At 28.9% G+C, this 12,962-nt stretch overlaps 1 protein-coding gene across 3 annotated transcripts in view; it reads right to left on the bottom strand.

Moving 5' to 3' along the window:
- LOC107445826 (protein singed) overlaps positions 1-12,962 on the bottom strand; it is a 59,874-nt gene that overhangs the window by 22,119 nt on the left and 24,793 nt on the right. The window lies entirely within an intron of this gene.

Genomic DNA, 12,962 nt, shown 5'->3' with positions numbered 1-12,962 from the left:
GTAATGTCGTTAACAAAGGAATCAGCATTCATATGAATAAAACAAGATTTCAGGACATCAAGAGGAAATGATGTGACTAGTGTAGACTTAATTTTAACATTTTCGAAACTGAATTTATGCCCAAGATTCCAACAATGCGCAGCAATTGATGATTTCTCGTATTCTTGATAACGGGCGTATCTATTGTATACGTTAAGCTAAATTTTAAAACGTGTCTATTTTGTCCCATGAAACCAAGTACGCGCTGAAAGTAGTAAATGCCCCAGCGATTGTCAGAACTAATAGGGTCTTTAAGAGACTTAAATTTAATTTTATTAACAGGCCTTAAAAAGACTTTAAAACCAAATCGGAAGAGGATACTAGCAATTTTATTACTAACGGAAGAGAAAAACGGTAAAGTTACAAGTAAGCACACTGTAGCTATATATTTTTTCAAAAGAGAAACCATGCCGATTTACTTTTTTAGTTACCCATTTTTCCATAAATAAGCGGCAATTTTTTTTCCTAAAGAAAGAGTCTGGTATGAATTCCATGACTACAAGACTAAACTATTATTTCTAAATAATTTACCATGCCAAATAATGAACGTTTGATTTTATTGGATACACGGAGAAGAAAAAGAAAACATTTCGCAAATCCATTTATCAAAATAAATTGAAATGATTTCTAAAAACCTAACTTAGTCAATCTAATCTCAAAACCAAATTTAATTTATTTTTTCAACTAAAATTCAAAGCTCTTCCAAGCGAAAAACAAACAGTCTGTCTATCTTTTTCGATGCATCGTCAAAATAACTAGTCTAATAATATATTTTCTTCAAAAGTAATTAAAATTAGAAAAAAACAGGCAGATTAAAAATAAAAATCAATTACAAAACTCGAACATTCTTATAAAAAACCAGCTCAATTATTTAGCTAATTCAGTATTCAAAACTCCTCCAAGTTAAAATTCTATCATCTGTATCGATTCTTTGTCTACTAAAATCTAAAAACATATTTCCTTGAATTTTAATTAACAAACTACCAGCTGATCCTATAATCAATTTAAAAGTTCTTAACTCACTCAATATTATTCAAAACCAAATTCTACTAATTAGCTCATCCAAAAATCACAGCTCTTCTGAGCAAAAAATCAGTCGTTTAACTATTATTTTATTACAACTTATACAAAGTGGCAATAAAATAATAGTTAAAGTAAGAAAAGTTTTCAAAAAAATTATATATTACTTCATAAGCATAGTTGCCAAACTAATAAATGCTATTCACATGTTTTAATTTTTGATTCGTAATGAAACGTTAAACTATTTTTTCTCTTTGAAACTTTAAAAAAAAAATAGAATTTTTTGCATTTAAACGGGAGGAAAAATTTCCACGACGACCATACAAGGCAGTCACGAAATTCTAATCTAAAAATATATTTCATTAAAAAAATCAGTAAAAAATAAAATTAGTGAAACAATAATCCCTATAACCAATTAAAAAGCTCATCGGAAAATCCAACTTAATGTTATTCAAAGTAAACTCAATTAATTAGCTCTTCCAAAATATCTTTCCTTTAAAAAATTTCAAATTAAAATAAAATTAGTAATAAAATTAGAAAAAATAATAAAATTAGTAATAAAATTAGTAAAAAAATATAATTAGTAATAAAATTAGTAAAAAAAAATTAATAAAAAAATAAAATTAGTAAAATAATAAAATTAATAAATTAATAATAATAATCCCTGTAACCAATTAAAAATCTCATTCGAAAATCCAACTTAATGTTATTCAAAGTTAACTCAATTAATTAGCTCTTCCAAAAATATCGTTCCTTTAAAAAAATTTAAAAATAAATTAAAATTGGTAATAAAATTAGCAAAATAATAATAATCCTTATAACCAATTAAAAAGCTCATCTGAAAACCCAATTTAATGTTGTTCAAAGTAAACTCAATTAATTAGCTCTTCCAAAATAACTTTCCTTTAATAAAATTTAAAAATAAAACAAAATTAGTAATAAAATTAGTAAAAAATAAAATTAGTAAAAAATAAAATTAGTAAAAAATAAAATTAGTAAAAAATAAAATTAGTAAAAAAATAATAGTCCCTGTAACCAATTAAAAAGCTCATCCGAAAATCCAACTTAATGTTATTCAAAGTAGACTCAATTAATTAGCTTTTCCTAAATCCAAAGTTTCTCCAAGAAAAAAAATAATCTTTTGCTCGCCTAAAAAATAAGCTGAATTCTCTTTATTGACCTAATTTTAGGCCAAACGAATCTTTTTTTAGAAAAAAAAATCATAAATATTCATGAATCAGTTCAATAACATTCTCTAGTCTAAAGATGCGAACAATTTCGAAACACAATGGAAACATTAAAAAGATTCGATCATTTCTAAGAATTTTATAGAATAAGGAAAACAAGGGAAATAAAACTGGCTCTATTTAAGAACAAAATTACTGCTTTAAGTGTTATTGAAACTAAAATTTAAACTCAAACTTTCCCTTTAGACGTGCTGGTTTTGTAAAAGAAAGTAATACACAATTCATCGACCTTTTATAGTAGATTTTCCCGTTGGTAACAAATTTTAATAAAATAATTTGAGGCAAAGTGACTGACATAACAAATTCACGCTTGGCTTAATCTTAAAATGAAAATATACCTAACGAAATTGATGGAAGACAGAGCTAATTGGTTCTAAAAAACACAGAAATAAATAAAACTATTATTGGAATTGATATACTTCGTTCTTGTTTTATTTTTTTATTCTGCTCACTAAAATATATCGGTGTATGCATGACTTAATAATAAATTACTGAGAATTGCTTGAATTAAATTATTTTTAGAAATGCGGTATAATGCTGGTTAAAGATTTTACAATAAGAGCAATTAAATCTGTTTTTTTTTATTTAAAAGATGTATGATAGAAGAAAAATTTTATGTTTCATGTAAAAATTATTTACAAAGGATAATAATTTTTTTTAAATATAAAAAAAAAAATTATGGTAAAAAACTGAAATGCATATGTAAAAAGGCTCTTTTTATACACTTTAAAACTACTTTCTTTCTTTTAAAAATTTTTCAAATCTGAAAATTTATTTAAATATTTTTTAAAATTAGAAATAAAGATATTGCATGAAGAAAAGAAAAAACAAAAAAGGCAATTAGAAAAAAAAAAAAAAAACATTCGAACTACGAAAGTTGCGTTCTCAAACAGTTATAGTGGAAATTCCGAAATTATTACATTACCTGATAAACAAACGATTGCTGCAAAAGCTGGTATTACATTTTACATTTAGTAACAGTTAAAAGTACGAAATCCTCCGAACTTTAAAATTTTTACATCAATTGAAAGCGAATAACATATAAGAGAACAATTCCAGCAGAATCATTATAAAACAATGTTCAATGCGCTTAAAAAATAAATAAATAAAAAAATGGAAAAAAAACGGACTGCTCTATAATTTTTGATCTAATAATCTGATATTCACGTAGATTCATTCTTGATGGTTCGAGATGGTGACCCTTATTAAGCTAATTAATTAGTGCGGACGATATCTTAAGTTACGAAATCAGACACAAAAACGTACTTAATAAACATACCTTTTTTTTCCAACAGACTCGGATTTCTGACTCCCAAAGTATATGGGGTAACGCAATCTGGGAAATATGGTACCCATAGTTTGGTCAGGAAAGTGTTCCAAAGTTTGCCATATCTCGATAACTTTTTGGGCGGATTGAAAAGTTTTTGAACTCAAGTATAAGATGTGTTTATCAAAAGATAGTTTCATGCAAAAAATAAATTTTAGTAAATATTTAATTTTTTTATTATTTTATTTAAGAATAGTCGAATTTTTTTTAACTGTATGCATTTTTTTATATGATTTTAAAGTATGTAGTTTTACATGGCAACCAACTTTGTCCAATCCGGTCTAGAGAAATTGAACTTTAGAAAAGATAGTCGAGTTATCGTATTTTGCCATGTAAAATTACATACTTTAAAATGATGTCAAACAATATATATACCTTGCAATTCAAAATCTTTTAGACGATATTTAAATAAAACAATAAAAAATTAATAAATATTTACAAAACTGTACTTTTCACATAGATATTTTTTTTCTTTGGAAGAGCGAATTATATAATCGTGTGCAAAAACTTTTCAATTCGCTTAAAAAGTTCTCGAGATATGGCGAAATACGCAAAAAGTATAATAATCATTAAGGGGTCCAAACTTTGGGGACCATATCTGAGTCTACACCCTATATTTAGGGGATCCAAAATCCGAATCCGTTGGGAAAAAAATGTATGTTTATTCAGATAAATTACGTTTTTGTATCTGCTTTCATAACTTAAAATATCGATAGGCATATTTGAGGTTACCCCCTCGGACCATTTAGATTGTAAACGTAAAGATTAGAACGTAAAGATTTTATCATTAGATGAAAAATTATTCAGAGTAGTCAGTTTATTTATTTATTTATTTATTATTTTTTTTGTTTATTTTTCTTTAGACGCACTGTACCATTATTCACATAATGAATGGCAGATTATTTGCAAGGTTATTGATGTTAATTCTAAAAGATGTTAGAAGGCGAATTTCTAAATGGATTGTTACGAAAACTAGTATTTTCAAAAAGTATTTCATCAATTTAAAACTAGACTGAATAACACGATTTGAATCTCTTAAAAAAAAGGGGGGATTTAAAACGATAACCTACGGAGAGCGTGAAATAATTTGAATATAAATCCATCAAACGAAACACAAAAGCGGGCTGTTTAACCCACGCATTAACCAATTCCCGGAAATTGTACCCCAAAACCTCCATCCTGTTACATCAAAGATAATACATATAAAAACCTTATTCACAGCATGAAGTATCCACCCTTATCATGAACAATACACTCCATAGAGGCAGAGGAGAATAAAAAATTCCAAAGATTCCTACTAATGATTCTCATCACAAACGTACGAAACAGATGGAAAACTCAATTAGCCATATTTCTTCTCTTTACCTGCATTTTTGAAACAAGACGCATGCTCAAACTCAACAGGCGGCCATGTTTGCCCACTTACAGTCAGTTGACTTTTATAAACCCATCTTTTGCTACTTTTTGCATCTTAATCGAGAAATGGGGTATTTCCAATTGAAATCAAATTATTTGCAGGGTGATAGAAAACGTTCAGATGTTGTTTATAGTCCAGAGATGCCAACTTGCTCCGTACAGCAAATATATATTTTAAAGTGGTAGTTTATCAATTGTGATTCTTGTTTTAATAAATTCAATTTAATAGATTTTTATCCCCCACTATTTCTAAATAATTCGAAGGCTTATATAATTCCCCACTTTATAGTACTTATGTCATGTTATACCTTTTAAGAAGCAAGCAAAAATAGTCAAATATTTGCAAATTTTACTTTGTAGTAATTTACCGTTTTTTTAATTATTTTGGCGTATCCGGAGCAGTTGGCANTAATAAATTCAATTTAATAGATTTTTATCCACCACTATTTCTAAATAATTCGAAGGCTTATATAATTCCCCACTTTATAGTACTTATGTCATGTTATACCTTTTAAGAAGCAAGCAAAAATAGTCAAATATTTGCAAAATTTACTTTGTAGTAATTTCCCGTTTTTTAATTATTTTGGCGTATCCGGAGCTGTTGGCATCTCTGATAGTCTACCAATTTTCGTTACGTATGCATCTTAATCGAGAAATGGGGTATTTCCTATTAAAATCAAATTATTGCAGGGTGTTAGAAAACGTTCAGATGTTGCTTGGAATCTACACTCTCAGGAAGTTTGATTCAATGTTGAACCGTAATATCAGTGCCTTGAACCATAATATCGTTCAAGTTTGCTGCCACCTTAATAAATCGTTTAATTGAACCATATTTGTTTCAAATAGAATAGTATCGTATAAAACCTTAAAATTTAAAAAAAAATTTGGTCGATGTAATAAATATTAGAGTCAGTGCAATAAATATTAGATTTATTAATTTTTTAAATCTTAATTCACAATTCACCAATGCACCTATTAACTGTTACGGATTCATAGAATAACTATCAATGTTTTCTTCCTTTATTCACTCGCTATATAAGGATCATTCATTGTATTATCATAATATCATTCAGTTTTACTGGTGGGCTATGCATGATTAATACGCTTTTATAAATAAAATTAGTTATAAATACTCTTATAAAATAGTTATTAATCAAAAACAAACACCTGAACGAAAAATAAGAAAATGGGCTCGTATAAAATATATTAACAAAAGAAATTGATGGTCGCCATGGCAACGGAATATATTATATGACAGGAGCTAATGAGCAATTACCACTTTTTTCGCCGAAAATACGCTACAAAACACGTGATTTCTACAACTCGTATTACTCCTTCGAACGATCGAGTTATTTTAAGCTAATTCAAAATTTCTGGAGAATTTGATTTGATTACTATTTGATCTAAAGTTAATTTTATAATACTTAAAAAAAATATGGCCGATAATAATAAAAATGATATAATTTCATCACTATGATTACAGTTATTTCAAATTTATTTGGTAACGAATAAAATTTATGATCGTTAATAAATATAAATGTTACGTTGCATTATTGGTCTAAAGCTAAATTTTAATTGTTGAAAACATTGTATATAAAACTTAGAAATGAGTATTATGTTATAAGTTGTAAATTGTAAACACTATAAATTTAAAAAAAAAAAAATTAAATTTACGACTAAAAATAGAGTAAAAAGATTTAAAAAAAAAAAAAANTTGCAGGGTTGCCACTCCACAGGGAGAGCAGTAAATTGTAAATTTAAAAAAAAAAAAATTTAAATTTACGACTAAAAATAGAATAAAAAGATTTTTACAAAAAAAAAAAAAANTAAAAAAAAAAAAAAAAAAAACTACTATATTTCTATATAAAAATTTTTAACATTTTTTTATGTTATATTTCTTATTTTTTTTGTAATGTAAATAATTGTTTAAAAAAATTACATAAAGTATTATCACGAGTTTAAAATATTTTTTCAGTGCTTTTCATATCAATTTCAAATATGAATGTGATCTAAAATGGTGGATGCAAGAACTTGGGATTTTACTTTAAAAGGAGGAGTGGGTTTAATTCCAAACAATACTCAATAGAATATGAATATATGGACTGGGGAAAGCGTGGTTAGGTTAATTGAGGCGTTTCTTTTGTTAAGAGAAATCATCTCAGTATTTATTGCAACCCACTTTTCCGTAAAATGGAGGTTTACCAGTTAGTGCGGTCAACGAACCTAACTAGACAATACTTTTTATTTACCAAATGTCCATTTAAATATTAATTTCATTATTTTAGGTTAATTATAAGTGGCACAAATTTACTCCAATTAAAAAGGTCAACTTCACACAATGTATGAGCTCTAAGAAACATAATAAATATAGCAGTGGTCGGAAGCAGCGTGCTACAAGTAGCGAAACTACTGTAGTCGCTACTTTTTTCCGTTGTTAGTAGTGTAGCGCTCTACTTTCTAAAAGAAGTAGTGTAATGAGTAGTGCGATACAAAAAACAGTTGTTTGTATTGATTCCTGGCAACTAGTTTTAATATTAGTTAAATAAAGAAATAAAATTCAAACGCAAAAAAATTTTCGAATCTGATTGGTGCAATTTCTTTGCGAGCCCGTCAATTTACGCAATGAGAATGCCTCTGTGACCGAGCGTTAATAAGACCTACGTCTGATGCTTCGAAAAATCGGTGTGAAATCGGTCGTGTTGTTCCTGAGAAATAAAATTTTAGATATTTGACTTTTTTTTAAATTTGATTTCACAGGAACTATAAAGTACGTTTTTTTTGTCTGATATCGTAACTTAAAATACCGTCTACATTAATTAATTAGCATAATTGCGGTTACCCCTTCAAGCCATTAAGATTGAGTCCTAGAAAGTGAAGATCAAAAGTTATTCAGGATGGTCCGTTTTTTGTTTTCCGCACTGTACTTTACTTCTTGGAGGATATAAAAAAGCATTGATCACTTAAATCACAAATATTTGATAATTTCCTACCATTTCTTAAATCACTATTGAGAAAGGCATAGAGTTTGAAAGCTTAAAGCAGTGTTCCCCAACCTTTTTATCACCACGGACCTGTCAACGCTTGATAATTTTACCACGGCCCGCTGGGGGTGGGGGGGGGTGATTGCTTATATTTTTAAATTATTTTGATTTATTAATTTTACTTTAATTGTATTTAAACATGCCTTCAAAATAAAATACAGTTACACAAAAAAATTAAATATAAAGTGATTTAACATTTTAACTTACTAGAACGTTAAATCAATGAGAACCTAGAGCTTGTTTCTTTGCAATGAGACGGTTCCATCTGGGTCTAATCGGAGACGATACATTACAAATATTAAAAAATTTATGTCACTACCTTCGGGGGCCCTTTTTTTTAACAAATAAAATTTTAATGGAACACAGATATTTTTAATTTAGGGTATAAACCAAGGAATTTAAATTCAGTTTCAATGAAATGGGCGGACCAGTACCATTTGATGGAACACTGGTTTAAAGAACAAATTCGTAAAAAGTGCTTTTGAATAAAAAAAACTTTTTCATGTAAACATGAAGATTAAAACTTCTTAGTATCTCCTCATAATGAATTTATTTAGAAAAATCTTGTTGCAACATTGTGTGAACAGTGTATATTTGTACAAATTTTTTTTCACACAAGAACATCATTTTTTTAACACGGTTCCTTGCGCTTTATGATTAAAACTCTCACCTTAAAAGAAAAAAGAAAAAACGATTTCATAAAGGATTGTTTTATTTTCAGCAAATTCTTCCTCGTATATTTCCATATGAATCCACCCACTCAATTTCCAAGTACCAGTGACATATGTGAACAGTCTCACCAAATTACCAGAGCGTTTAATCTCTCGTTACTTATCCCACATTTTTACTCTACTCACTCATGACCCTGGTTTTATCAACTCCAACTTCTATCAAGATCCCGAAGCTGTGTCAGATTTAATCGATCATCTAATAAAACAAAAAATACAGTTACAGGGAAAAATCACGATCGGCTTCTCATGTTGTTTTTAGATTTTGACCTCCTATTCAAACTATATCACTACCTATCACGGTTACGGTTGGTTAATCGCGGGGATGCCTGTATTTTTTTTCTTCTTTTTGTTGATCGAATGTCACATTTCACCTTTTTTTTCACCGCTCTTCCGTAATATTCACTTTATGTTCGATTTCTTCTAACTTAATCCTTCACTTTTGTCGACAATGTCGTTAACCCGGTGATTAAATGGGAGTCCTTTACTTATTTTCATTAATTTTATTGTTGTAACGTATTTAACAGTCGAATCGAATGTTCCAGACGTTTAAGCTTCTTCTTTAACTCTTGCTGTAATGATCCAGCTCACCGAACTATATTAATGTGTGAGCAAGTGATGTATACGATAATTTAAGATAGTTGCTTGTACTTAAAAACAAACATTCTACGCTTGAAAAACAAATACTCTGCGTTTGTTTCCTACTTCTTCTTTTTTTTTTAAAAAAAAAAGTAGAAGAAAGAAAATAAAAAAGAAAACAACTCCACGCTTGAAAAAAAAAAATACTGTAGACGAAAAATGCATGAAATGTAACGTGAAAGAACTAATTTTATAGTTTTCCTAGCTGCCTTTGGCGACCAGCTTGGTCATCTTTCTAAATTATCCTGTACAGCTAATAAATTTTAATGGAATGCATTGGACATCCGTATTTAAATATACTACTTTTTTTTACCACTCTTTCACTTTAGTTAGTTTTAAACAATAACAGGGTTGCCACTCCACAGGGAGAGCAGAGAAAATACAGAGAATTTAAAAATCACCTAAAATAACAGGGAAAATGCAGTGAATTTTGTTTCTTATTTTTGTCTTTTAAAAAATGTTGACCACTTAAAGTGCAATCTATCAGATATTTAACCATGATATTTCAGCTATACTAAACTATTTCATTTACTATAGCATCATTTAAGTATGAATAACTGTTTTTTTCCAGCAATTAAAACTAATAAATATAGAAAGCCCTATATAGCTCACATAAGAGCACAGTGATTGTGAGTTTCCTCTTAATATAGTGTGTATAATATGTACAGAGAAAACACAGGGAATTTTCTTTTCAGATTTGAGAGGGGCAACCCTGAAAATATTATTCTAACTTTTTCGCCGTCTAGCTGTTGCCCGCGGCTTTTGTATTTTGATTTAAATTTTAACTATTTTCAAGAGTTCTTTATGTATCGAATTTTAGTAATACTGGGAAACCTCTCTAGAGCGATCACTCTCTGTTCCACAGTAAAAAGGTCGTTCTTAGGGGTTATCTTCATTGATTTCAAAATAATATCGAAGGTACATGATTTTTAGTAGGAGATTTTAATTTTATTTAGTGTCATTTTTTCTATACGGAAATGTCACTAGTATTGGCGTTATGAAAATAGGATCGACGAATAAAATTCAGCATTAAAAAAATTTAACTTTTTTAGAATTATGTGTAAAAATAAATTGACCAATTAGGAAGGATAGAACTATTTTAAATCAATAAACAATTATGTTTTTTGTTTAAGTTTGTATTTAATTTTATATCATAAAAATTAATTAGTTTCAAAAAGGTTTGTTTGAGACGCTTACTTTTCTTTAAAACAACTTTTTAACTTTCAGCTCTAAAAATAAATCACTGATAGCATCGTATTTAATGCACTCTGATTGCAACATGACGTTTTCGATCTCTTTCAGAAATTGAAATAAAATTCTCTCTAAATAAGAGCCATTCACAATTATTTTGATTACGCTTAAATCTACTTATTTGTTTTGTTAGTATTTTTGTTTTGATATTTTTTTTGTGTTTCCTTTATTTGACTTTTTTCCGCAGTATGTGTGGAGGTTTGCACGGTCGCTGGGAGAGGTTTTGATGGTCTCTCCTAAAGGTTTTCCTCAACGCAAAGTCTATAGAAGAAATTCTGTTCCCTCCCCCAAAAAAAAGTGATTGTAAATAGAGGAGGTCGCTTCCTAGAGGTTTCACTGTAATTTTATTAATTAATCCTGGAGGTTTCACTGTAATTTAATAAATTGAATAAAATCAAAACAAAGGTAAAATAAATAACAATCTAATTTCGCCCAAAATCGTGCTTTTGCACTAAGCAGATACCTTAAATCACTTAATCATAACGATTCTCACGGGTCTAAGAATAAAGTAAAACCTTTCAGCAACGTACGGACCGGTAAAATCTATTTAGTTATAGCGCCACAATTTTGTGACCAATAGCAAGATTGAAAATTTTTTATCAGCATTGCGCACAAGCCACCTTTACTTCGAAGATAAGTTGTTACCCATCGTTTTGAAGCTGGCTGAACTCCAAGCCACTACTGTGGATCGAATTTTAATCCTTTACACTGAGCTCAGTGCTTTCAACCACTGTCCCAGGCGTGTTCTTTTTATTTATTTTTTCAAGGATTACAGCAAACAAAATTTTATATAGTTGCATTTTCACATAAATAAATTGAACAAACAAAACAAAGATTTAATAACGCATTACAAGTAACCAGCGCTTAAACTAATAAGAAACGCTTGTATAGTTCTGAAAGTTCAGACCTCATTAAACCCGATTACTCTCAATTTTTATGCCTATTTTATGCAATTTTAATCTTTTTATACAATTTTATTTATTTTAAACGTGTAATTTGTCTATGTGAATTAATTCAAAAAGAAAATATCAATCGATGTTACAGATGTTTTTGTTTAAAATCTGCGAAAAATAACTCTTGACATTACACCCTTGATTTATCACGCTAGCGTTAACTTTGTGAAGTTAATCCGTCAGAGGTAAAAAACAGATAGCGCATTATTTTAAAAAAAGATTTTTTTAAAAAGAGTGTTTAATGTTGCATCCCTTATCCTTTTGTCGCTACCTTGCTAACCTACTTTTTATGATAGGCGTTCATTTCCATATTTTCAAAATAAAAAAAGAAGCAAAGAAGAATGGAAGATTTGTTTAAAGACATTTTGGAGAATTTCTGGGAATCAGCTTTAAATTGCATGGAAACACTGGGAAGTTCTTTTAAAACATCTTTCTCAAATGAAAACTGTTTTTTTTTAACAAGTGTTGCAACCGCAAAGACTATGCAACTCTAATGTCAAAGCATATAAAAAAATGTTTTTAAAGCAAAGAACTGCCAAACACTTTTGTCCCAATGTAAACAGCGCCTCTCTGCAGTAATTGGGTACTTTCACTTCAAGACGAAGAAGACCCCCCAAACCCACACATGTGATCTATGACATCAGCGCCAAATAATCTTTATCAGCAAAATGGCTTATTAAAGTTAGCTAATTTTCTCTACCTGAGTCAGAATGTTAATTATAACGATACGTTTATTAAATACAGAGCCGTATCGCACATCGAATTATTTGAAATATAATTCTTTCTCGACCACTTCTTTTACTTAACTTAGATTTATTATTTGTTTGTGTACTTTATTGTAACCGTGATATATTTTTGTCTTGTGTACCTGGCGACTTCGATGCATAATTAGTTTGTTTATGTTCCATCGTGCCTTTGTGTTAAGTCTCTGTGTAAATATATAGTGTATTAAAATCTTTGAGAAAGAATCTTTGTTGAAAGAATGTAGAATGTGTCACTTAAGAGAACCGATACTCGACGGGCTTGGCTTACTCGAAATATAATCCAAAGAACAGTTGCTAACGTAAAAAATGCCACGTTTTAACAACCAATCAGGATCGAGATACCCACACTACGTCACTTGCAGGTATCCCATTACTAGTTGGACATTGAGTTATTCGTTTTCTTTTATTATTTCTAATTGGAACTTAACCATCACAATTGAACTCGTGGCAACCATGAGAACTGATAAGTTGCAGGTAAATTAGTATTTTTTCCCTTATTTTTTAAAAGCTTTCAGTAATTTCACGATTCATACTAAA

This window comes from Parasteatoda tepidariorum, chromosome 7 (assembly GCF_043381705.1).
Source record: "Parasteatoda tepidariorum isolate YZ-2023 chromosome 7, CAS_Ptep_4.0, whole genome shotgun sequence".
NCBI classification, from domain to species: domain Eukaryota; kingdom Metazoa; phylum Arthropoda; class Arachnida; order Araneae; family Theridiidae; genus Parasteatoda; species Parasteatoda tepidariorum.
This window is presented reverse-complemented; position numbering and strand designations above follow the sequence as displayed.